Here is a 27,301-nt window from a genome sequence, read left to right on the forward strand (position 1 = left end):
TCCTAGAAAAAAAGGTGACATAATACTTCATGGATTATGACAAACAAAAATCTCATTAAATTCCACTCACTAAAAATTTTTTTAATTGTGTGGCTACTTAAACAAGTGTGAAGTAAAGTTATCAATGCAAAATTTATGATTATCATGTTTGTAAGTATAAATGTAACCCAGATTACAGTAGGAAAAATTAAACTCTAGGAAAAACAATTTCTATGCCTTGTAGGATCCGTATTTCAACATTCATACTTCAATGTTCCACCATTTCATCAAAGCAGGAAACCCTAGATGATGAGGCAATGCTTTAGCTGGTTTCAGAGTACCGACTACCCATGAAACACATGAAATCAGCTTCTTTCATTTTGGCATTTCAGAAACTCAGTCTGATTTCCTACCACTTTTATACTTTCGCCTCTTCAGTTTATGAGCACTCACTCTGATAACAGTAGTGAAAATTCAGCCCTGACAATGGGTAGCATTTATGCAGCAATTACTGTGTGCCAAATGGAATGCTAGATGCTTTGTGTAAATTATTTCAGTGAATCTATGATGTTGGGACAATATCATCCTGATTTTACCGGGAAAGCACTGAGGCCCAAGAGCTGTATAGTAAGTCATTCTGGGTCACTGAGCTAGGAATCAAACATAGTTCAGTCTTAAACCAAACTCGGGCTCCTAAACCCAAGCACAGGAACTGGACTATGCAATCAGCTGCAGACTTTGTGTGTCAGCTTAGTCACTATGAGCAACTCTAGATAGACCTATACATACAAGCTTTAACTATTTTTCTCCTTGACCAGTATGTTTGGAATCACAAACATATATATCTCTCCCTAACTTTGTAATGCCCTTGAGCGATACCCCTCCCCCACCAAATCTCACTGTGGAAGGTTTTACTTAAAATCTGCTGTTCCCTCTACCAATAATTCCCCTGCTTTACAGAATGTTCTCTTTCTGGCCACAGAAAGAAGGTATCTGTTCGATTTTAATGACTCTCCTTACAATCCCAGCTTAAGGGGATACAAGTAAAAACAAGAAACAGAGTCAACTGAAAAGACAAAAGTTCTTGGCTCCAAATTAAAAACAATTCTGAACACTTTACATCTGAAAAACGTGCAAATGATTCCTAGGTGGAACTTGGAAAAGAACTTGCTTCTAACAGTAATATATCAACTGTCAGCTTCTTAATATTGGAAGTTTAAAGACACATGCTGTTCTGATTATGGAAGGCATGTTCTTGAGGGTACATCCCTAGTAATTTATGACTACTTCAAAATCAGTACTTGCAAATTTCATCTATGCTTAAAATCCAGCATTCATGTGTGTTTTAGGAGGCATATAAAATGATCTAAAATGAGATGATATGTGTAAAACCAGTGAAAAGTTATAAATGCAAATATTGTTATTATTGGAAGAACAGAGTTACGTGATGTATGTCAATCTGTTATACAGCATTCTCCTGGAGAAATGGGTTATGCTTTGCAAACTATTCTGGTAAATCTGACTTTAAATGAAATATAGACATTATTCTATCTCTTCTTTCCATTCTTTGAGTGTTGACATATTTCAAATCAGTGAGTGAATCCATAAGGTGCTCAAATGAAACAGTGTGTTTTTCTCCTTCCAGGTCACTGTCACCATTTGTCCGCAACACGTATAGCTGAGCAGGACAAGAATCACAGAAAGTAACTCTTTATTATTATCTGTACAGCCTTTGCAGCTCAGACCCCACTAATCTGAGCATTTCAATTACTGAATTGAATCTGTGCTGAAGTTTTTCTTTTTGCTCTCTCTGATGAAACTAGTTGGTAAAACTAATTGATAAGCAAATTTTCATATAAATAAAATGAGAGTTCAGAAGAGAAAGTTAATAATTTTTTAAGTTTTGAATACATCCCCATGCAAAAGATCAAGAAATATAATGATTAAATATAACCAATCTCATATTACCTAAATTTTTATACCTTTTAAAGAATTTTTAGTGATTGCCCATAGGTTTACAATGTACATGTTCAATTAATCAATCTGCCTTCAAATATGATAAAATTATGCTGCATCATATGACATGCAAGATGGCATTTAAATTGCTTTCCTTATCTAATAGATGGAAATGAAAATATAATTTGAGTTATAATGCTCTACATGTCAGTCTATTTTCATTAATTCCCATTGACCCCTCACTTTCCCTCCCTTTACTCTTACTCTTAGATTCTGGGGTACTGGGAATGTTCAATGTCTTTATTTAGGTGATGGCTACATGGGTGAATACATATGTAAAAAATTATTGTGTACTTTATTATATCTATGCTACACTTCAGTTTTAAAAATGTGATGCACAGTCTAATTCTTCATCACTGTTCTCCCAGGTTAGTGGCACATTATGGAAAATATGGATGGAGCACATTTGGAAGGCTGTGTGGGCTCCCTGTGTCAGCACTCAGAGCTCAAGAGGCTGAGTCTCTGTTAATCAGTTTATCATCACTCTAATCCTAGAATGGCTTTGAATCCTGCCAGCCAGATTACAGATTCTCTCTATGGCTCAAAAAATCCAAAGTCCTACCAAGGAAAAAGTATCTTAACCAATAAAACAATATTAAGTATCTTAACCAATAATACAGCCCACATTGCCACTGGGGGATGGTGACAGGTATTTTGTATTCCCATCAGGTATGAAGAATGCCATCTAATTAATGATGGAAAATCCCAGCAAACGGAGAATCATTCACATTTACTTATTCATTGAGCATTTATTGCATGTCCATTATGTGCCAGACTCTGTGCAGAAATGCACAGTCATTACTTCTAGGAGAGCACTGTATTTGGGAATATACAAGCAATTATAACTCAGCGACATGCTAAGTGTAGGACCGGGAATTGCAGAGTGCCATCGCAGGGCAGAGTTGGGACTCTCCTCAAGCTGGAGAAGAGCAAAGGGCAATGATATGGAAGTCTTCTTGGAGGACATGAAACATGATAATTGGAAATAGTCTATCAACCTAGTACAAAAATTCTTAATTTCCATCTTCTTCCCCTTCTAAACACATTCCTCCCTCGCTGGATTTACCGTAACTACACCATTATTGCTAAAGTAAAAAATCTCGGAGTCCTGCGAAGGTGCACAAAGAACTATTTAGGATTGGTAGAATATTCTGTATGTCCATATTGTGTTGGTGGTTTCACAAATGTATACAGTTGTGTACACTCATCTAGTTGAACACTTAAAAAGGCTGAAGCTTGATCACTAAAAGTTGATTAAATATCTGTTATCCATGATTAATCCTTTCCTCTCATCCCAAACTTATCCGTAAGTGCAGTCCATTTGATATCTAAAAAATATCCCAATCTATCCACTCCTCTCCATTGCTACTATTTTTGTCCAAGCCACCACATGTGGCCTGGGTGACTGGCAGCCTTGTGGCTGATCTTCTGCCTCGATTCTTGTTCTATAATCTATTCTCTATATCTGTTTATAATGTAAATCTGGTCATCTGATCTCTTTGCTTTAAATTCTCAAAGATCTTTCAATTACACTTAGAGTAAAACCCAAATTCTTTACTGGGCCTTTAAGACGTTACATCAACAATTCTAAAACATTTTGGTCTCAGGATACTTACACTCCTAAAAATTAGTGAGAAACACAGAATTGGGTTATAGCTATTGATACTACATTAGAAATTAAAGCTGAGATATTATTGTGCCTTTTTAAATATAGCTCTTAGTAGTTGCTGTAGAATTTATGAGCTATATCTTTAGAATACCTTCAAATAACATTAGACACTTCATGTGGCATGTAAAAAACTTAAAACAGTAGTCTTCTAGTTCTTCTTCCTTCTTTTTGTGTTATCGTTTTATACATTTTACTAATATACATGTTACAAATACAAATTACTACTTGCTTTAGAAAGTAAGTTATCTTTTACAACAATTTAAAGTGAAAAAAAAGAAAAAATGAATTTCATATTTACCTACATTGAAGTCATTTCCAGTGCTCTTTATTTCTTTATATAGATCCACGTAAATTCTTCTGCTTGAAGAACTTCCTGTAACATTTTTAGTAGAACACATTTGCTGGTAATGAATCTCTCAGTTTCTATTTGTCTGGAAAAGTCTACTCTTCCATTTTGAAAGATATTTTTGCTGGGTACAGTATTCTGGGTTAACTTTTTTTCTCAGTGCCTTAAAGATGTTACTCTATTGTCTTCTGACTTGCAGAGTCCTGATGAAGAGTCTCTTGTAATTTTTATCTTTGCTCCTGTTTATGTAATATGTCTTTTTTTCTTGTACTGCCTAACGATTTTATCTTTATCTTTAATCTTCAGAAGTTTGAGTATGATATGTCTAGGTTTTTGTTTTTGAGGGGTTTTGTTTTGTTTGTGTTTTTTTAATCAGTTCTTAGTGTTCTCTAAACTTCTTAGATCTGTAGTTTGGCATCCTTCATTAATTTTAGAAAATTCTCAGCCATATACTTCAAATATTGCTCCTGTCTTGTTTTTTTTGTTTGTTTGTTTTGTTTTGTTTTGTTTTTAATCCCTTCTTTTTCTAGGATTCCAATCATTTGTACATTAAATTGTTTGATATTGTTTCACAACTCTTGGATGCTTATTTCTTTTTCTTTACTCCATTTGTGTTTCAGACTGGGTCATTTCTGTTGGCCTATCTTCAGTTTCACTGATTCTTTCCATAGCTCTATTGAGCCTACTGATAAGCTTGTCAATGGTATTTGTTATCTCTATTTTTTTTATTTCTAGCATTTTCATTTGATTGTTTCCTATGATTTCCATCTTTCTGCTAAAATTCATCATCTGTATATTGTATATTGTCCATTTTCTCTACTAGACCCTTAAACATATTAGTCATATTTAAATTTCTTGTCTGATAGTTCCAACTGGAGGACTAGGTTGAGGCCTTATGACTTTCCCACAGAGGTTGTTGTTCCCCTCCTCCAGGCCTGCAATCACCAATGAAGTTTGCTTTAGACTCTCAGTCTGCTTCCAATCCTTCTTAAGAGGACCCAGCGAGGACCATGAAAAAGAACCTGTGAGTGTGTGTCAAGTCCTCTTGAGTCTGAGGCTCTCATGTTAGCTATGCTATTGGCCAGGCACATCAGCCTTTAGCTTACTCATTAAAACGTTAGCTGAAATTTTTCCTATCAGCTTGTATGGCTCATGTGTCTTCTCTTCTTAGAGGCACAAGTCTCACCTTATATTTCAGCATAATTGGTTGCCCTGAGACCTCAGAAATTTGAGGGATTCAAGAAAAGTTATGTGTGACCTCTAGAAAACTACCATATGCTAATGAGAGAATGAAAGTGAAAAGAGAAAATAACACTTAGTATTATTATGAAAATCATTTTAACATTGTGGACGCTGAAAAGTTTCGGGAATTTCCAGTTGAGTGTTTGAGGCCTTTTGTCCTACGTGATTCAATCTTCACCCACCTTTTTTACATTATCACCAAACACCCTTCCACTTTATTCTCTACACTCAGCAATGCTGGCCTTTTAATTTTATCTGCACACCAAGCTCTCTGACGACCTAATTTTTGGCACTCACTATTTCCCCCACATAGAGTGCTGTTCCTTGGGCCTTTGCATGACTGGCTTATTATTTTCCAAATTTCAGCTTGAAAGTTATCTCCTTTAAGAGGTCTTTCATGATCACCTTGGTCTAAAGAACCTAGCTATATACATATACCCACTCCAAGTCATTTTCTATCACATAATGCTATTTCTTTTCTTCTATCAAAATGATTTTGATTCTCAATATATTTATTTATTTTCTTATTTTCTATCTTTCTCCAACTTTTTGGCTCGTTTGCTATAATATCTAGAGTACCTAAAACAGCATCTGTTGAACAGTAGCTCTGCAAAATATGCATATATGTGAATAAAATATCTTAGACTATCTTAGTGACCAAATTGTATCAATCATTATCAAGCTAATTGCGCTTTTTAAAGTCATTAAAAACAACAACAACAACAAGATTCCCTTCGAGTTTTTTCACTGGCCAGATATAGTTAGTATATATCAGTGCAAATACTCTTTGAACTAAGTTGGATTTTAATCTAAGCCCAGTTGAACTCACTTCAGAGACAAGTTTAGCCATCAGAGACATGGAAGCATGTCTGAGAATCTAAAATATGATTTCAACACAAGATAAAGCAAGGCTGTTCCAATGGCGTGAGAGATGCAATCCTCTGAACACGCAACACTGGCTTTCCATATCACATTACCTGGCAAAACACTGTTTTCTTTTCAATAATCTTTGGTTTACCATCCTTAGGCAATGTGAAAAACTAAAAGGGAAACTTCAAGCCAGGAGGCTAGTGGAAATCCCCAGGTTTCAATTCTGCTCTACTTGGATCCCCAAAATGATATTTCCATAAATAAAGATGTCAGGAGTTAGTATAGACTCCAGAACTTGGCAAAAAACCATGACTAGGTACCTGATTAATTTCAAGGTACTTTTTCTTCTTATGGAAGACTACGGAAAATTAAAGAAAAAAAAAAAAAGCATAGTTGTTTTTTCATTTGGATTTCTTTGGCAAAAGTTAAGTGCTGGTATTTGGGTGGTTTTTTTTTAACAAATTAAATAAGTGTTTTAGAAATAAACTCTTACTCAACTCTCCTTGTATAATTGATCACCTTTCCTCAGGTGTCTGACTTTAAATATGTTACTAAGTGGTTGAATCTTCTCTCTAATGCTTTTGATAAGGCACATACAGGGAAAAAAGAACTACAGTATTAGTGATCCATGCTAGTCTTCAAGTGTCTGAAAAGCCCCTAACTCAGTCTAAGAGAAAAGGTACGATATGGTAGAGTGTGAAAAACATGGGGCCAAAAATCTAAGTCATATTCATTTATATGTATATATTTATGCATCTGTATTAATTCAAAAAACATTATTGAATTCCTACTGTATGACAGGCTCTATGCTAGGTGAACGATGGAACACACAGATATTGTTTCTTCCTTAATAGGTTTTGGAGTCTAGGAAGAAAACGAGGATATAATTATATATGCAAATTACTATATAATGTAAAAAGGAATACACTATGAGGAAAATGAATAATTGCATATCTAAGACTGAAATTCAGAGGAGAAATTAATAATGAAGATGAAAATTTGGGGGGACCCAAAATAGAAGTGTAGTCTTAATACTATGATGAGCAGATTTCTGACATAAAGTGAGAGATTAAATACAAGACATAAGAAACCAAAGAGCACTATGATTTAGAATGTGGCTCAGAGGTGGAGAAGCCAGCAATAAGGTTAATTAAAAGACACAGGAGAAAAGTCACGAAAGAGCCATTCCACAGAAGGCAAGCCAATGATTTCAAGGAGTGGACATTAGTGTCGACTACTGTGGAGAGGTCCAATGAAATGAGTACCTAAAATGGATGTTGAATTAGCCAATGTGGCACTCATTAGTGACCTAAATAAAATAATTTATTGGTGCAATATAAGCAGAAACCAGATCAAAGCAAGTCGAAGCATAATGGGGATTGTCTGAACCGAGGTGATAGACTGAACACACATCTAATTCGCTTCTTCCAAAACTTCAGTAAGACTGTAATAAGAGGATTTTTTTTTTTAAGACAAGGATGGGGAGAAAAGACAAAAACAGCAAAATTTTGGAAGCTTGAAAGCAGATGGATGAGTGGTAAGTGGCTTAGCTGACTCAGGAAAGCTAAATTACAAGTTAGTCATGAGGAAATCTGAGCACAAACCAATTTATACCACAGAGTCCTCAACAGACAAAGGAATTAGCAGCAGCTGGTAACTTGAGAACAAGGCGGCTTGGGAAGTTTACTAAAATGAAAAGCACTGGGTGAAAGTTGTTTGAAAAACAGATTCCTAGATTCCCTCCTCCATTTCACCTTGTTGGGTAACTGTCCCTTCACTACCCCACAGAAGTCTAGAGGCTTTTTTTCTCTATAGAAAATAAAACAGATGTAATGCAGGGACTCAGCTCCCGCTCCCTGCACCAGAACACAGGCTATGGTGAGGCCAAAAGGGAACACCAACGGAGCCATGGATAGGGGGTTCATGCTACTATATTCTCACTGGCGGCTGTGTTGGAGATACAGGAAGCAGGAGCCACAATCTGCCGTCTGCTTCTCTGCCAACAAACCACCCCACTTGCTAGCTGCAATCCACCATCCGCTTCTCTGCCAAACCCCTAGCATAGTCATGGCAGTTATATTAGTGGCTAATGGCTAACTGGTTTCAGCTGATGGCCAACTAGTCACAGCAGATGGCCATCTACGACCCAAGCCAGCACCTTTCCACGTGAGGTCGAGAGCCCAGAAACTGCTCTCTGGGACTCTGTCCCCACAACAGAGATCTCTGTATGGTTGAGAAAGTAAACACCGTACTGAAAACAAGGCAGATTAAATGAACATATTAAATGCTGAATACAGAGACCCCCATATTTCTTTTCCTGATTGGCTCCAAGGTCATTGGGATTTAGAACCTACTCCTTGAGGCAGGAAATGGGAAGATACTTTCCTGCGGAACCTGATCAAATTAAAAAAAACCAAAAAACATCTAAAGGTATTTATTTACACTGAGGATTCATTCCAAAATGACCCACCTGAATGCCCTAAAGTAGAGCTCAAAGTTGACAAGCCTTACCAATGCACTCAGGTCATCCCATCGATTCAGGCCCTGCCACTCTTAATTGTGAGCACCTAGTCAAGAATTGCCGTATGAGAGAGTCGCCACATCTCTAACTTGGAAGACAGAGACCATTAAAATACATAGAAATAAAAAAATAACTTGGAGGAAACAGGTACTATGCAGAAGGAAACTTCAAAAAATTACCATTTTTATATCTTTCAAATGGTGAAAGACATCCTTCCATAGCAAGAAAGATGCTCTTGAAAATTAAATACATGATAACAAAAATGAAAAATTATGTAGAAGAATTGGAAGATAAAATTAAGGAAATCACTCAGAAAGACTAGCAAAGATAAATAAATAAGGAAAGCAGAAAGGGAAGAAATAAGAAAACTAGAAAAAAGTCCAGAAAGTCCAACTTCCACGAAATAGGAGAGCCATAAACAAACAAACAAAAAAGAACACAGGAAATTTCATAGACAAAATAACTGAAGGTTTCCTGAAGGATATTAGTAACTAGATTGAAAGGGCCCACTGAGTTCCCCAAATAAAAGATGAAAATAAATATATCATTGTGGATGAAGAGTGAATCTACAAAATTTCAGGAGAAAAGAAGAAAAATAATAGATCAGAAACAAAAGATCAGAAATCACAATAGCTTTGAAATTCTCAACTCAGCACTGGAAACAAGGAAAATGATTTTCAACCTAGAACTGCACTCAGCTATGCTATCAGTCAAGTTGAGGGTAAGAGGATCATGGTTAAATATGTATATACTCAAAAAATAAAAAGTAGCTCCTATGTAACATTTCTTTTAAAACTAACACAGGATGAGTTCCATCAGAAATGAAAAAAATAAACTAAGAAAGAGAATGAAATAGCTAGAGGAGACCCAATCACAGGAGAGAGGCAAAGGGGAGAATCCTGGGATGACAGTAATGAGAGATCCCAGAGTGACACCAGACATAGAAGACTATGAACCCAGACTGGATCAGCATCATGACTATGGAAACAGAAATACTGAGGCTGTCATCACCATGATATCGGCTGCCTGTTTATTCTGACAGAAGGATAGAATGCCCCAGATTCTTAACTGTCCTTGGGTAGCATTAAGAAACATGCCGATGAATGCCTGCTCTCCCTTCTATCCTTGTGTCTGGATCAGCTAAGGACATTTCACCAGCCAGAACAATTCTGCTTTGACATACTTCTCAAAAGGAAGTCATAGTTCACATAAAAGCAGAATGTACAGAGTAGCTCAAATCTTTTGAACATACGTAGTCTGACAATTAAGTTCGCGAATTCATCCTAAAAAAAGTACTACATATCTCATTGCTGAATAACACTATAGTTACTTTCGAAGTACTCCCCTTGGGAAGCTATGCACCGACGCCAGTGCCTAGTCCACCCTTCACAGCAATTTTGGAACTCTTTTTCTGGAATGGCCATCAGAGCTGTCATTGTATTACCCTTGATGTCCTGAATTTCATCAAAATGTCTCCCTTTCAATATTTCCTTTATCTCTGGGTAAAGAAAGAAGTCACTAGAGTCCAGATCAGGTGAGTAGGGAGGGTGTTCCAATACAGTTATTTGTTTACCAGCTAAAAACAACCTCACAGAGTGCTTTGTGAGCTGGTGCATTGTTGTGATGCAAGAGCCATGAATTGTTGGCGAAAAGTTCAGGTCATCTAACTTTTCCATGCAGCCTTTTCAGCACTTCCAAATAGTAAACTTGGTTAACTGTTTGTCTAGTTGGTACCAATTCATAATGAATAATCCCTTTGATATCAAAAAAGTTAACAACATCAATGCAACAAGTTCGCGAACTTAATTGTCAGATCTTTCGTATATCTGCTGATATCAGAATCTCTTCCAAGTGCCCAAATGGGGAGCCCTATGTTTTCCTGGTTCTCTTCTGCCCTTGCTTACTTACTTCTCAAGAAGAGAATTTTAAAACTTTCATAAAGCTTGGAGCCAGACTATGACTCAGAAATGCTATTGAGTTTTTCTTCCCCTGAGTCCTCCCCCTAATAATGAAAATATTGTCCTTTTCTTGCATAGCCAAGCTATAGTGCTTGCTTCTAAGTTTTTCAAAAACAAACAACACGTTAATACTTATACAAATGGATAAGGAGATGATTAACACAAATGTAATATGCTTACTTTGGAAATAGGGAATAGAAGGTGGGGGCTTAATTGAAGAAGGACACAAAAGAGGATTCTAAGATATGGATAGTATTCTATTTCTTAAGTTAAACAAATGGATTTATGGTTATTTATAGTAGTTTCTTTTTTTAAAGATTTTTATTAAACATAGAATATTGAACATAGAATATTATCATATTTTGCCGTGTATAACGTGCACTTTTTTGCCCAAATTTTCAATGGAAAAATAAGGATGTGCATTATACATGGGTAGTAGTAATTCCATATTTATATAAATGTTTTTAATTCTTTTATTTATGCTCATGAGTTAAAAGTGTAACTCTAAAAATCAATAACAATATCCATATGCAAAATAATACCCTGGAATATAATGATCGGTTTTGTTGGACTTATGATGAACTTGCAACGATGAAGAGTTCTTGGCCTTCTATGATGTGTAAATATCGTAACTTTGTTACCTGTACATAAAATTTCTTGTACCATAATATGTTAAAAAATAAATCCTAAAATTCCTGTATAATACAAAAAAAAAGTACCTAAATGTAAAATAAAAATTTGAAAAAATTAAAAAGATTTTTTCCCTGAATGTTTGGGCAAAAAACGTGGGTGCACATTATATATAGCAAAATACAGGATATTAGTTTCAGGAGTACACAGTAGTTATTCAACAATTACATACCTAAAGAAGTGATGACCATGATTAAGTTCAGCAACTATCTGACACTGTACCAGACTGAGTAAGTCTAGGTGTGGGCACTTTAAGAGGAGCACCAAGAGCTGCAGCTGCCCTCCATCCCACTCCGCCACAATCTTTCGTGGTTTTCACAGGCAGAAGTTGTGGGAACTTCTCTCCCTGGTACTGAAACCCTGGGCTGAGGAGCCTGGGGGGGCCTGGGATGTCCCACTCCTCTGGGGAGGGGTACCACTGTAGCCAAGATATCCCTCCCAATTTTTAATGGTCACACGCAGGTGTGAAATCAGCCCATTCCACATCTCTGCCCATCCTACCAGTCTCAAGGTGGCTTCTTCTGTATGCCTTTAGTTGTAGGGCTTCAGTTCAGCTAGATTTTAGGCAATTCTCTATTCATGTTATTTTCATCCTTGAACCTGCATAAATACATTTTTCACACTCTTCTGTACATGCAAGATACATTTGAAAGTTTCAATTTTTTTTTATCATAACAAAAGTACAAAAGGGAACTTGAGAATTGGAGTTATTATGGTTTGCTTATGAAGGGAAGCAAAGAAAGGACATGGTAGCCAGAGGAGAAGGTGGAATCAAGAGAAGATTTTATTGTGATGGGAGATTTGAGAGTCTGTTTTTATGCTGAAGATTTTATGCCACAGAGAATTTGGAGCCGTCAGGAAGAGCAGGAGCACCAAAGAGCCAAAACCCATTTGTAATCCCATTGCCTATTGCTCTGTAACATAAACCCTCAAATATAGCCATTTGTTCCATTGTATGTAATTTACTCAAAAATATCTTAAAAGGTCATATAACATACAGATGTATGTGTGTGAATGAAATCTAATCTAGAATCTAGGGTCAGCTGATTAAATCTGAAGAATTTTAATCAGGTGATCATTTAAAAGACTAATTAGGAGTCCTTATTATAAGTGATTCTGCAGCAGCATTTCCAGGATCACTAGAGCCTAATGTTACAACACAGGATTCATGAATCAGCATAACAGATGTTGGAAGTAACTTTTTCTTAGGCAAAGTGAATGGTATTCAAGATATGTAGTAGATTTCATATGCTTTCACCCTTACAAAAATGGGGCATACAAACGTGGTAAGCCCAGTAGCCTAACAATGCTACTACAGGGTGCCATTCACTTGCATGGAGACACACGTCATGGCTGTCTGCTGCCTGACACGACTAGGTTAGTTAATCCTACCATCATAGTATGGCCACCTTTGTCTTGGAGTAACCATTTCACTTCAGATGTTGTTTAGAGAACTTAAACAACAGAGAAAAGGGTTCACTACAGGATTACAGAAGAGGCTTGTTAGTAAGTGTTCATACTTGGGGGAGAAATTGGCTTGAGCCTTGCTCTCATTAATGACGCACCACCTGATAGAAAAATTTACATGGAGGGAAAGAGACATCTACTCCCCATCCAGCTCTTACTGTCAGAGGCTACCAGTGTTTACTGAATGATCTCAGCACGTGTGAATGAACACACTAAGTCCATTTGCAACACTTGCCCCGCTTATTCGCTGGATAAATGATGATCAAATGCAACTTTCTTTTTGGATTCAATTCTTTCTTTTACAACTTTCTGCTCAAAATGTCCTCTCTTCTCTTGCACACCAACCCCACTAACCTCATTACATTGTTGGAACCATTCAAATAATTATATAATTCATGTTGTAACATCTCTTGAGAAATGAATTGTATGATCAATTATCTTAACAGTAATAACAATTATAAAAAGAAGAATCAGTCTGTATCTCTCTTGTGATTACAATGTGTCAGACATTGATCTGTGTGCTTAACATGCATTAGCTCTTATAATCTTCACAATAGCCCTAAGTGGCAGGTACCACCAATATCCTCATTTTATAAAAGGAAAAACTGAGTCAGAGAATAGTTAGGTAAGTTGTCCAAAAGTCATATAGCTGTCATTCAAACCAAGGCAATTGAGGTCTAGAACCCAAACTCTTAACCAATATTGTGAGACTTCGAACCTGAAGAACTATAAGATATAAATTGGTGCTGTTTTAACCCACTAAGTTCGTCATTGTTTGTTATATCAGCAACAGAAAATGAATACAACTATACTACCCCCAAACTCATTCAAATCACAAGCACAATTTTCTGCATATAATAAACTTTAAAACATAAAGATTGAATGAATATATATTTAATTCATTACAACTACCAAAAAGGACTTGGGGATGAAAAAAATACAGTTATCATTAGGAAAAATTACATAAATATGAATTTCAAAGAAGTGGCAAGGACACCAATTGTAGAGACCAGAGACCTTGATTCTGGGCGTCATTTTGTCTAAAAATGCCTGCATGACTTGAGCACATTTCTAATTTCCCTGGGCCTCAGCTTCTATGTTGAAGAAAAAGTGAATTCGACCAGGTTATCTTGGACTTCTTTTTAGTGTTAGAATGTCTTTCTAAATATATTTTTCTTTCTTTCCATTTATTTGGATCAAATTATAATGTACCCAATATTTCCTCTGAGATAGCCAAACTATGTCATCACAAGCAGTGCTAATAATCAGATTCATGATAAAATAAATGCACGAAGGAATTCCCAAAGCTGATCTCAAGGACCACTATCTAATATGAACCTGAGGTTTCCTCCTACTTTAATTGATTCTGCTTAGTGGCTTGCTGTTCATCACAGAAACTGATCACACAAACCGCAGAATGTCAATCATATTTCTTGTATCTATGCATTTGTATAACCTCATTGTCTCCATAGAATTCGAAGAATAAAAATTTCTGACAACATCTCTTTCTCTGTTAAAAAATAATAGACATTTATATAATACTAGAGATACTGGTCTTGTGAGGGCCGGCTCAGTGGTTTACAGTTTCCAATAGAATATGCTTTTATGCATTGTTTTTCTAACAGTACTGTTACTGTAAAAAATAATGTGGGGAGTGTGCCGAGGAGAAGGAAGGGGATAGAGAAAGAATGAAAGAGAGGAAGTAGAGGCCACAGTTGAGGGGGCTGGAAGATGCTTGAAGCTATTTGGCCTTATACCCACAACTGACAAAACCATTTAAATGTTTGTGTGTTCTGTAGCTCCAGCTAGAATTTAGTTGACATAATGAAAAAAAATACATGAAAATTTGATGCAGAGAACTGAGCAAAACAATCGTTTTGTGCAGAAGACTGGTCCTCAGGACCAACTTGTGCTGCAAATGTTTGGGCAGACAACATGATTGGGGCTCAGTGTGCACCCCTCACAGCCAAACAGAGTAGCGAGTAATAAATGGAACATTCAGACAAAGGGAACTCCTGCGAGTCATGTGAAATTTTTCTCTCAGCAAACAATGGGATTACATATAGTTTGAGTTGTGGGAAACATCGCCAAGACATTTTTCTTTGAGTATCTTATATAATGAAAGGGTAAGGATAAGGGAGGGGTTAAAGAGAAGGAGACACAAACATTATTGGATGACTAGGCAGAAAAGAGACATAGGTTAACAAGGATTTCTGGAAGTGGATGCTTTGAGTACCAAAAGGAGGCAAAAGCATAGGCTGAGAAGAAAATAAAAAGAAACACCGGAAGGAAAAAGATGTGGAGAAAACAGTGATAAAGAAGCTTGTGGAAAAGAAGAAGAATGAAAAATAGAAAAAAGAACATGAAAAGGGATTAAAGGAAGTAGAAAAAAGAGAAAGTGGAGGTTTGCTTTCTGTCCTTCCAGTGGTGGACATGAGCACATTAAGGATTTTTTTAAAAGATTTTTATTAAAATATAGCTAACATATAACATTATATTAGTTTCAGGTATCTACAATAGTCATTCAACATTTACATCCCTAAAGAGGTGATCACCATAAGTCCAGCAACCACCTAACACCGTGCCATGGTATCACAATATATTGACTATATTCCCCGTGCTGTACATTACATCCCTTGCTTATTTGTTTTACACCTGGAAATGTGAGCCTCCTATTCTTCTTCATCTTTTTCTACCCCTTTGTAAGTTTTCAATTATGACTGACATTCAATGTTATTTTATATTAATTTCAGGTGTACAGCATATGGTTAGACATTTATATAATTTAAGAAGTGATCCCCCTAATTAGTCTAGTACCCACCTGGCACCATACATAGTTGTTGCAATATTATTCCCTATATTCTCTATGCTTTATTTTGTATCCCCATGACTATTTTGTAACTACCAGTTTGTACTTCTTAATCCCTTCACATTTTTCACCCTGTCCCCAAACCCCCTCCCAACTATCACCCCGATAAATCTAGTACCCATCTGATACCACATGTAGTTATTACAACATTATTGATTATATTCTTTATGCCATACCATACATCCCCATGACTACTTTGTAATAACCAATTTGTACTTCTTAATCCCTTCCCCTTTTATACCCAATCCCCAATCCCCCTCCAATCTGACAACCATTAAAATGTTCTTTGTATTTATGAGTTTGTTTCTATTTTGTTTGTTTGTTTATTTTGTCCCTTAGATTCTATATATAAACAAAATCAGACTGCATCCATCTTTCTCTGTCTGACATACTCAACTCAGCACAATATCTTCCAGGTCCATCCATGACACCGCTGATGGCAAGAACTTATTCCTCTCCATGGCCAAGCAACATTCCATTGTATATATGTACCTTCATTGTACTTAGTTGTAGGGCTTCAGTTCAGCTAGAGTTCAGGCAACTTTCAATGATGGTTCTTCTGTAGTTTAGTTATAATTTCGATGTGGTGATAAGAGGAGGCAAGCACAGCATTTACCTACTCTGTCATCTTGACTGGAAATCTCAAGGATCTGTTTTACTTTCTCTGACCCATCATTACCCCCACTTTCTTTTCTTTTTCAATTTTATTTCCACACCAGAATTGGGGACAAAATAAGCCGACAGAGATGCTTTCAGGTTCTCCTTTACTTCCACGATGATAAGAACGCACAACTTGATTTTCTGTCCCACCAACACAGCAAAAAAATGGGATCTCTACAAAAGGTAATATTATAAGACAGCATACAATGTGGTCCTCCAAAAAGAAATGAGGATGCCCTTATCTACTGTTGAGCTCTAACCACTCACAACTTAAAGAGAACTGATAAGCAGAGATACTTAAAAGATACATTTAAAACTTTGTAACGGATGAGGAAATAAGTTTTTCTTTGACCTAACCTCATAGATCAAATATAAATAAAATCTCAACATAGCTTTCTTGTTTCCAAAGCTATCCTTGTCTATTCCTACATTAAAATTCTAGATTAACTGAATTCTGATTTGTTAAAATTTCTATTAAAAATGTAAAAAAATTGTTTATCATCCCTTGAAAATTAAAATTAGCTATAGCTTCAGTCATTTTTATAGCTTTTATGTTTATGTTTTCTTTGTGTTTTATGCAGCCCGCCTCTTTTTAAGAATTACATATCCTAAACTTTATTATGCAGAAACAAATTGATGCTTTTCTATGCCATTTCCTAAAAGACAAGGAACTTTTTTTTCTGCTTTTGATTCAGTATTCATTGCATTCGTAATTTTTTTAATCTTAAAAAAAATTTCTTTCAACACTTTTTCTTCATGAGAATGTAGAACCTGTCATGGTTCTCCCAGAACTTGTCATATTATATTATTTTACACCTAAAATTATATACAATTATTGTAAAATGCATTTACAAATGACTAAATAGCAAATATTTACATATATACTTGCAGACAGGTACATATTCAATATTTAGCTTATACGTAAATTTTATCAGACTCTGTGATAAATGTATGGCTGTTAAAATGTCAAAATCTAGTCTAAGATTATAGTTTTATAACTTTGGGATAATTATTTATTGACAAGGATCACTATCCAGATATGTTAAGGGAAAAAAATAAGCTGCAAATCAACATACAGAGTTTGGTCTCATTGAATTAAAAAAACACTATTGTAGATATATGTATTAGGTTATGATTGGTTTTGCTGTGATAGCTAATTAACCTTGAAATCTTAGTATTTAAAACAATGAAGGTGTATTTTGCTTACGGTACATATAAAATAGATGTGCAGAATCAGAGAGGAGCTCTAATCCACACAGTCACTCAGGAACCCAGGATGGCAGAGGTTCAACCATTTTGTATCTGTGCTATTTGCAATATTGGGTCTCCTCAGTTTTTGCAACAAAAGAAGAAAACTCATGGAGCACTCATTCTATTATTATATGCATCAGCCCAGCAATGATGCATAGCTACCTTTGTTTATAGCATACAAGCCTAAGCTAGTCTCATGGCTCATTAGAGCTACAAGGAATGGGAAGACCACATGGGTGTACAGTTAGCAGTAAATGGTTTTGACACACTATATATGGATATAAAATGCAAATAAAAATCTTCAGAAGGAAAAACTCTATTTAATGGGAAGGGGAGGGGAAGGGGAAAAGGGACTCAGATTAGGGAAAGATTGAAGATAAAGTCCACATTGTATATTATATACTTCTAATTTTTTTCACTTTTAAAGCAAAAAGCAAGTTTCACATTTGTTATTAAACAAAATATCTTAAAAACTGTTAATTATGAGTTATTCTGAGATAACCCAGTTAAAAGGAAACTGGTAAATAAGTGGTTAAAAAGCAATATACAAAGAGTTTCCACCAATGGCTCAGCATCAAGAATGGGCATAGCTTTCAGGGATCAGCCAGGGCTCTCTATGATTTAGTAGCTGTTGTTTGATCAATGGCCGAAATGATAAAGTGGCGAGCTTGCTGAGTAAGTTCACAGATAAAGCTATGTTAACTAAAACTTTGGGAGCCATGATTAAGATCCAAACAGGCCTGTCAGAAGTGAGCTATGGCCAAGTGTGGGGCATGAGTGTCCTTGGGAGTGAAGAATGAATCTCTGAAGACTGCAGGGGTCAGACCAAAGTACCTCAGTGCTGCTGGATTCCGTGTAAATCAAATGCCAGATAAATGTCTGGAATAAATGGAGTTGTTCCAAGAAATGTGGCACTGCTCAGGCATTTCAAGTGTTAAGAGAAGACAGGAGTAGAAAGAGAGCAATCAGGGTTTGCCGTATCCAAGAGCAGGAAAACTATTCTGAATATGGTCCACTGTGTAAAGCCACGTGATACAGCGGCGAATAAAGCAGACATCATTACGGTCCAGCTACAATTGTTTTACCTACAGGTCTTCTCTCTCAGTACCTAGTTGGACTGTCCTTTTACAGCTTTGTCATTTGAAATGTGGTCCAAGAATCAGCAGCAACAGATTCCACTGAGAGTTGATTAGAAATGCAGAATCTAAGGCCCAATCCCAGACCCACTGAATAAGAATCTGCTTTTTAAACAAGGTTCCCCCGGTAATTCATGTGAACATTCAAATATGGGAAGCATAGACCTGGATTCTATCTGCCTACCCCCACCACACACACAAACACACACACACCTTATTAAGGAGAAAGGTTCCTTACTTACTTTGCTGTCTCCTTGCCTTTGATTTTGTCTAAAATGGATAACAAGGAAGCTGAAAGAGACATGAGAGGCTAAGCAGACATACATAATGAAGAGATGAGTAGAGGGAGGAAATGCAAAGAGAAAGATTCAGGCAGGGTGAGCCTGTGAGTGGAGTTTAGGGAAATACTGAGACAGGAAGGAGAGAGAACTAGGTGGCAGTCATAAATAAATATGGAGAGAGATAAGGAAAGCAAATTTGAAGTAGTATTCTGTACAGTGTTAAATGGGTCTCCATCAGCCATTTTTTGAGAGACTTCATAAAAGATTTAAATTTCTTCTTCACTTTCTTCAGGTGTCATAACTCATGATTCCTCTATGCGAAACCAGATGAGAGGGGGCAACTATGGCCCCTGGCTTTAGATGAGTTACATATTTGTGAGCTTCCCTTGTCCTTTTTTTCAGGCAGGAGGGTGGAGACAGAAATAAACGTTGAAGACAACTGTAATCTAGGAATATGCAGTTAACATGCTATACCATTTCCAAAAAGGAAGGGTTTTTTTTTTTCCATTCTTCCACAACGCTTTTGATTCCCCCATCTTTGCACTATTCAATAACACTAAATTACAGCTAGATCTCCAAGAAGCTGTAATTTATCAGTTACAATATAAGCTGTAATTTATCAGTTACCAGGGACAAGATAGATCTTTAAAGGTGATTTTAGCTCTGTTTTTTTCTAAAGCTAGTGTAAATAAAAATAATCTCTAACTTGTGGAACTAAAATATCAGTAAGACTATTTCAGCTTTGGTTATTAGCTAAGTGAATTGTATGAGCATCAACAGCCATTATTCTTTCTATGTACAACAGAGTATTGACTTTGGAGCCTAAATGAATGAAGGTGGTAGTGGAAAAAGGAATTTATAAGCCACTTGGTAAAATATAACCCCAGCACTTGTGACTGCTGGGTATAAGCTGTTCACATTGAAAAAAAAAAAGTAAAATAGAAAAATCGTTAAAGGTTACTAGAAATGAAGTGATGGTTGTCCTTAGAAAACAACTCTCTTAACATTTATTTTTAAAATCGTTTTCAGATTAGGGGGGAAAATTTCAGAGAAACTGTTCCTGGCTCTTTTGCTCTTTTTGGCGCTTGTTTGATTTGAACTCAAGGTTGGAGATTTTTATGACAACAAAAATAAAGGATTTTGTTTTAATTTAAGCATAGCCTTTGATGCTGAATTACCTACATGTGGTGACACACGATCCTGCGTGAATTAAATACATTACTGTGTATTTAACTACAGAACAATTTCAAAGCCCTTCATGGGACTTGTGTTCTTCCTCTCTGGGGTGGTATTTAATTAGCTCATGGAAAGAGGCCTTTAAAACACACACACACATACACACAAAATACTGATGGTGAGATAAGTGTTGAACTTCATGAAAATATGTTATGAGTACTCAATTTTCACGAGAGTTATTATCACTAATTGCTAGTGTAGATATCACTGAAGTATTCCAGTTGAGAGAGAGAGGGAGGGAGAGGGAGAGGGAGAGAGACAGAGAAGGAGAGAGGAAAAGGGGAAGGGAGGGGGGAAGGGGGGGAGAGAGAGAGAGAGAGAGAGACAGAGACAGAGACAGAGACAGAGAGAGATTGAAGTCTATACTATCTCACCTGTTTTGCAGGCTATAATACAAACATGGTGAAGGCAGAAAACTGTGTTGGGTTGATTGCTGTTCTCCAAGCTAACTGTGTAAACCTTCAAGACCTGGGCACTGATTCTCTTAGTAGACTTTTAAATCCTCAGATCATGCTCTACTGTCAGTGTGTTTTCTGGCTTGGGGTGTTAGTAGAGTAGAGTTCATACTCTAATTACAGTTAATACACTAATCCTAGTTACCGATCTCCAATCCCTTAACTACCAAATGCATTGCGAAAATTGGCCAAAAGTCAAGGCCAGGGAGTTTTAAGAGAAAATAAAATGCTGGAAGGTACAAGATCTTGCCCATCTTCTGCTTAAATGATTTCTCATGGCTCATGGGATTAAGGCCACAATCTTTAGGATAAATTAAATGATCCTGCACCACCGGGCAGCTCCCCACCTCAGGCTGCACCCACTCCTCCCTTAGCTTACTATTCTTCAGCTATGCTGGCTTTCTCCCGCCATGTGGTCTTTGCCCAGGTCACTGCCCCTTGACCACTGCCTTTCTAACTCTCCTTCACCCTTCAAGTTATAGAGTAAATGTCAAGTACTCAGGAGAAGTCCACCTTCAAGACTCAAACTGGGTAGTTTGTTCCCTATGTAATTATGATCCAATAGGACCCTAAACTTTTTCATGATAACATATACCACAATTGCAGTTATACTGATATATGTGCAATTATTTTAATTGCCTCCTCTTCTAGGCTTTAAGCTCCATATTCCCAGTACTGTCTGTCATGCAGACTCAATAAATATTTGTTAACTGAGTGAATAAAATGGAGAAGAGATATGAGTCAGTCCCATAAGCTACCTTAATACTTTGTCTGTACATCTCTAAGAGCCCCTTTTAACCAGTATTGAAATTTCTTGTTTCTTAATCTTTTGCCCCCATTTATTGTATGAGCTTCAGGCAGGGTGTTCTTGTCTGCCAGTATGCATAGCTCAGGGCCTGACACATATAAAGTAGCTCAAAGATAAACCACTTGGAGACAAATGGGAGGAAGACCTGGAGACAGAAGGTGGATTACAAGAAGAAAAGGTAGGGATGTGGTAGAAACAAAAAAGGAAAATAAAGGGGAGCGTTTCTAAGGTCTCAAAAGATAGTCATAATCTAGATAATTATTAGTAAGTCCATAAAACAAGTTAGATGAAGTATAAATACAAGAGAAAACTCATAATTAAAACCTTCCTTTGGAAGAAGGCTTATGCAACCCTTCTGGAGTGCACGCCAAAAAAAATGTGGCATGCTGACAGCATATTATAAATAATACTGATTAAAAATTATTTTTATAAAGGCAAACAGAAGGCTAAAATTCCTGCTGCTAATATTAAAACTATTCATTTTTATTTCAGTTTAATGCTTTCTTGGGGAAAGAATAGAGGACTTCAGAGGGAATTTTAAATAGTTAGAAACCAATATATTACCACTAGCATTAATGATTCTTGGGAAAATTCATGATGTCACTTGCTTTGAGCAATATGAGGACCAGCTGTAAGTGGTACAGCGTGAAGACTAACAACTAAACTGTTCAGATGCAGAATTCAGACTTGTTGAAGAGGACTTCTTAGGCAGCACCAGATTGTCAGGCTAAATTATTAGCTCAATCAATTGAAAGTGTAAAAAGACACTGCATTTTGCTAGATCGTATTCAACCGGCCATCTGACTCTTCGCTGAAAGAACCTCACCCAAAAAGTTGTTATGGCGTCAGAGCTTTAACTGTATGTTGCAGATGTTTTATTGTTGATATCCTGCATTTTTATAAAATGCATTCAAAATATATTTGGCTATATTCAATAAATGGTTCTCCCAAAAAAGTCTTCCATCATCTTATATTTTATATATTTTCATACTCACTTTTCCAAGACAATATATTTGTTCACTGTCCCCTTCTCAGAGGAGATGAGTATTACTAATATGTCTCAACCCCTTGATTTTTTAATTCCCAGGTCATACACTTTTGTTGACAATCTTATGCTTTCTGGAGAAAAAAAGGAAAACTTGAGGAAATCTCTTAGTAAGAGCTCACATTCCAGAAATGATGCTGAAATATCTTGGTTTGACGGAGTCTCTTAGGTCAAGCCCAATGAGTTATTAACATAATTAGTCATACTTTTGCCAAAAATAGGCACAAGTTAGCTAAACTCTGCATGTAATAACAGATGATACCAATGAGCTGAATTTGGAATAATTGTGAAAGTGGCCGCATTTGAATCCTGGATCATAGGAATGATATCTCACACCGAAGCTGGTAGCCATAAATCAAGCAAGATTCCTCCCCTTTTCCCACCCCGCCCTGTGTTTAATCAAACTCCAATCCCATTAATTTTACTTCCAAAATACATTTTGCATCCACCTTTTTTCCACTACCTGAGCTACAACGGTCTTCTACCTGGGCTTCTGGTTTATGTCCTTTCCCTCTTCAATCCATCCTCCACATGGCAGCCCAAGAGATCTTTTAAAAACACAAATCGGATCATATCACCCCCAATAATTTTCATTGCACATAGGATAAAGCAAAACTCTTTACCCTTACCTAAAATGCCTTGCCATCCTCCCAAACTCATCTTGTGTTACTCTTCATTGATCTTCTTAATATTTATTTTCGTCTTAAAGATTAAGGTTTATTAACAACATGCACACATTTACCCTGGTGTCCTCACTCATCCTGTGTCACGTACCAGGGTCAGAAATTGTGGCAAATATCTAGGTGAAGCCCCGCTCCTGTTGGCTTTAGAGATCAGTGGAAGGAGTTTGGATATTATTTTAAATGAGAGGAGGAGCCATTAGAGTTCATTATAGCGCTGTATGGAGAATGGAATGTAAGGACACAAAAATGGCATCAGGTGAGAACCACTCTCATAGACACGAAGGACTTTAACACCCAATGCCAAGCTCAGAACTACAGGGAGAGTAGTACTTGGTTGTTGAATGAAAAAATTAACAATGAAGAATTAATACAGTAGAACCAAAGAATGAGTCAAAATCATGGGTGACTTAGAGCCCATAGAAACTCACCCCATATCCATCTGTGACCCTTCCAGTCAGAAATCAGGACCACCGACCACTCCAGTTCTGAATGTCAGCGAGCCTTGTGCTCCTCTAGCAGACAGAGTGCATTTTGTGATTAATCTTGATCCTCCCGACTTCCATAGAAGTAAATCATCTAAATGTTTTACTCAGGGAAAGAGAGATGGTAAATGATCTCTCCAAACATCCTCTTTAAACTTCTTTCAATGAGAGCAAATTTCCAAACCCACACGTTCAAGTGGGAACGAAATTGTGGTAAAGAAATAGCCTACTTCTGCCTGTAAGCTCTCAGAGGTGACCCCTGTGTATGTCATTACTGAACAAAGATTCTAACACAGAAAAGATTTCTACCCTCATGCTTGCCTTCACTTTCAATATAATCCACAAGACAGAAGTTGCCCAGGTTAAAACGTGAGATTGCTGTTGTCTCGTCCACTTGAGCCCTCACATATTTTCTGTTTCTTTACTGAGCCTTGCTTTTTACTCTTAACATGAATACTTGTCCCTGATTTGCAAATCTCCTTCTAGGGTCTATCTAAATGTCAAGTTTCTTTGAGGTACAGCTCAGTCAAAAGTTGGATCTGTATTCCCAACATTCAGCACAGGCTGCCTCCTGCTGACATTAATTTCTGTCTTTGCCAGGTCTAGACAATAGGATTTAGAGAGTGTTAATCTAAAGATTCACCAGACACCAAGCCATAAATCTGCCCGGGGGTAGGTACACTTGTGGCATTTTCTACTCGCTTCTCTCCGAGAACTCTCAGCTATGTTTGAGCCTCCATTGCCTTTGCCCTGAAAGATGAAATTACTCACAATGTTGAAATTCAGTTCCTTCAGAGCATCTCATATCCAGCAAAGCTAAGGAGAATGAAAGCTTCATCCATTCACTTCAGAAATTGAGTCAGAAAATCCAACGGGAGACATTGCAGAGATATGATATTTAGTTGTTTGAAGAAGCTTTGTTTTCTAATAGAGTAAAGCAAGGCAGATGGTTCTCATTTTATAGTCATGTCCTTAATGAGCAACACTCATCTCCTGCTTGCAGTATCCATGGGTGCTTCAAAAAAAAAAAAAAAAAAAAAGTCTACGTTAGGGTGAAAGTTCTCAATTAGAATCCAAATTATAAGGTGTTTACAAGAGAATACTACCAATAAACTGGATATCTGCAGTATATTTTCGCAAAATCCAATTGTTAAAGAGCAAACTTGATGTTCCCACATACAGAATGATAGATTAGGCAATTGTGCCTGCAAAATCAAAGGCATCATTATATATTGTCTGCAAGCACAACTATTAAATGATTTCCCTTGCAAAGTAATGTCATATTTTTGTTTTGACTTTTGTTTCCCCTTGAGATTAACTGGCCTGTAAATATGTGTGGCTACAGGCTTTAAAATTTTTCCTCTCTCATTCTTTTTTTAATCAAAGAAATCTTTGACATACTAAATAAGTTACATCTCTTAACCTTCTCTACTTGTTCTGACTTAAGAAAACCTCTATCTTAGGATTCGGGTCCTACGTACCAGCTGGTAGCTTGAGACACCTTCCAGAGCAAAAGTTTATAATTAGTAGGCAATTCTCTGTATCAGTTAAAGGATTCTTTCTTGCACCTCTCCAGATAAACTTTGGGCTCCTTAATACTCTTGAAATCATCCATATGCTGACATAACTTAAAAGGGACACCTTAACATGTACACAAAGAAAGGTTTCATTTCGTATGATAAAAATGAATTGGTAGTAGATTCTTAGAACTCGGTGTTTAGAAGGATTCTGAGGCTACATCCTTCCTTAATAGGAAAGCGGGTCAAGACCATCAAGGCTGCCTTCACGGGAATGGGACGTTTCCTAGGGCACAAGCTCCCTCTTCACAATCTGACGTCTAATGTGTGTTTTCTATTGATAGACTTCATCTTGAACAGCTCACTTTGCTCCACCTTTAAACTGAAGATTTTTATTCCATTTTTTTGTTTTGTTTTGTTTTTTTCCAGTTTACCTCCACATCAGGGAACAGACCCTGGACTCTCACTTCAACCTCAATTTACCTGCAACATGGCTTAGTCTTTGTGTTCAGTTTCCAGGCTAATTTTGTAAATAGTTTGTATTAGCCTAAGCCTAAGTGGGAAGTTCATAATGAACTACGCTTCCAAGATCATATATTTACATTTTAACTCATATTTGGGGCTTTGAAAAGCACAAGAAGCAGACTTTCCGCACACATATGCACACACAGAGTTTTGTGGAATCATACCAAAATGGACAGCCGTACCTTATGTCAGCCCTAGAAATACACTCTGACTTTTTCTTTGTTCTTTGAAAGCAATGCCCAAGACAGTCTTGTAAGCTCAGGATTAAGGCCCTATAAGAAGTGAGCTATAAACCTACACACAAAAGAGGCCAGCATCTTTTAGTAAGCACACAGAAATGATTTTGGTTATAATTTTTACTACAATGCACTTTGCCGAAAAAAACTAGCTCAGCATTGCACATTAAATACTCATGTAGATTTCAGGTCTTTCAAAAATTGGTAACTAAGAAACACAACTTAAGAAATCAATCTCCTATACAAAAATAACCTGGGAGGAAGGGAAACAGTCACATATGGTAAAAACACATTTGAAATCAGTGCAGTAAATCATGAAACAGATTACTTAATTATCCAGAAACATACAAAATTGTTCTCTAAATTGTTCTCCTAATCTGCCAGCTCTTCATTGACTCATTACTAAATTATTTGCCAGTGAAGGAACTTTTTTTTTCAAGTGCGTTCTGAGCTGAAAAGAGTTGGCACTGATGAAATGCTTTCTGAAAGGAGAAAGGTTGCACCCAACCCTAAATCAACTGGTTATAAAGTTGAAAAATTGCATTAATCCAGTTTAATTTTTTTGCATGTGTCAGTCTATTTTTCCCAGCACAATTTATTAAATGGACTGTCTTTATCCCATTGTAAATTCTTGCTTCCACTCTCATAGATTAAATGACCATATTTGAACAATGTATTTATTTCTGGGCTCTCTATTCTGTTCCATTGATCTATGTGTCTGTTTTTATGCCAGTACCATACTGTTTTGATTACTATAGCCTTGTAGTATGATTTGATGACAGGTAGCGTGATACCTCCCACTTTGTTCTTATTTCTCAAGATTGCCGTAGCTATTCGAGGTCTTTTATGGCTCCATATAAATTTTAGGATTATATGTTCTATTTCTGAGAAAAAAATGTCATTGGTAGTTTGATAGGAATTGCTTTGAATCTATATATTGCCTTAGGTAGTACTGACATTTTAACAATATTAATTCTTCCTATCCATTAACATGGCCTGTGTTTCCATTTATTTGTATCTTCTTTGATTTCTCTCTTCAGAGTCTTATAATTTTCTGAGTACAGGTCTTTTTATTTCTTTGGTTAAATTTATTCCTAGGTATTTTATTGTTTTTGAAGCAATTGTAAGTGGGATTGATTTCTTGATTACTCCTGATAGTTTATGATTGGTGTATACAAATGCAACTGATTTCTGAATATTAATTTTGTATCCTACTAATTTACTAAATTCATTTATCAGTTCTAATAGTGTTTTGGTGGAGTCTTTGGGGTTCTCTATGTATAATATGTCATCAGCATATAATCACAATTTTACTTCCTCCTTTCCAATTTGGATGCCTTTTATTTCTTTTTCTTGTCT

This window comes from Rhinolophus sinicus, linkage group LG10, assembly GCF_036562045.2.
Source record: "Rhinolophus sinicus isolate RSC01 linkage group LG10, ASM3656204v1, whole genome shotgun sequence".
In the NCBI taxonomy this organism is placed as follows: Eukaryota; Metazoa; Chordata; class Mammalia; order Chiroptera; family Rhinolophidae; genus Rhinolophus; species Rhinolophus sinicus.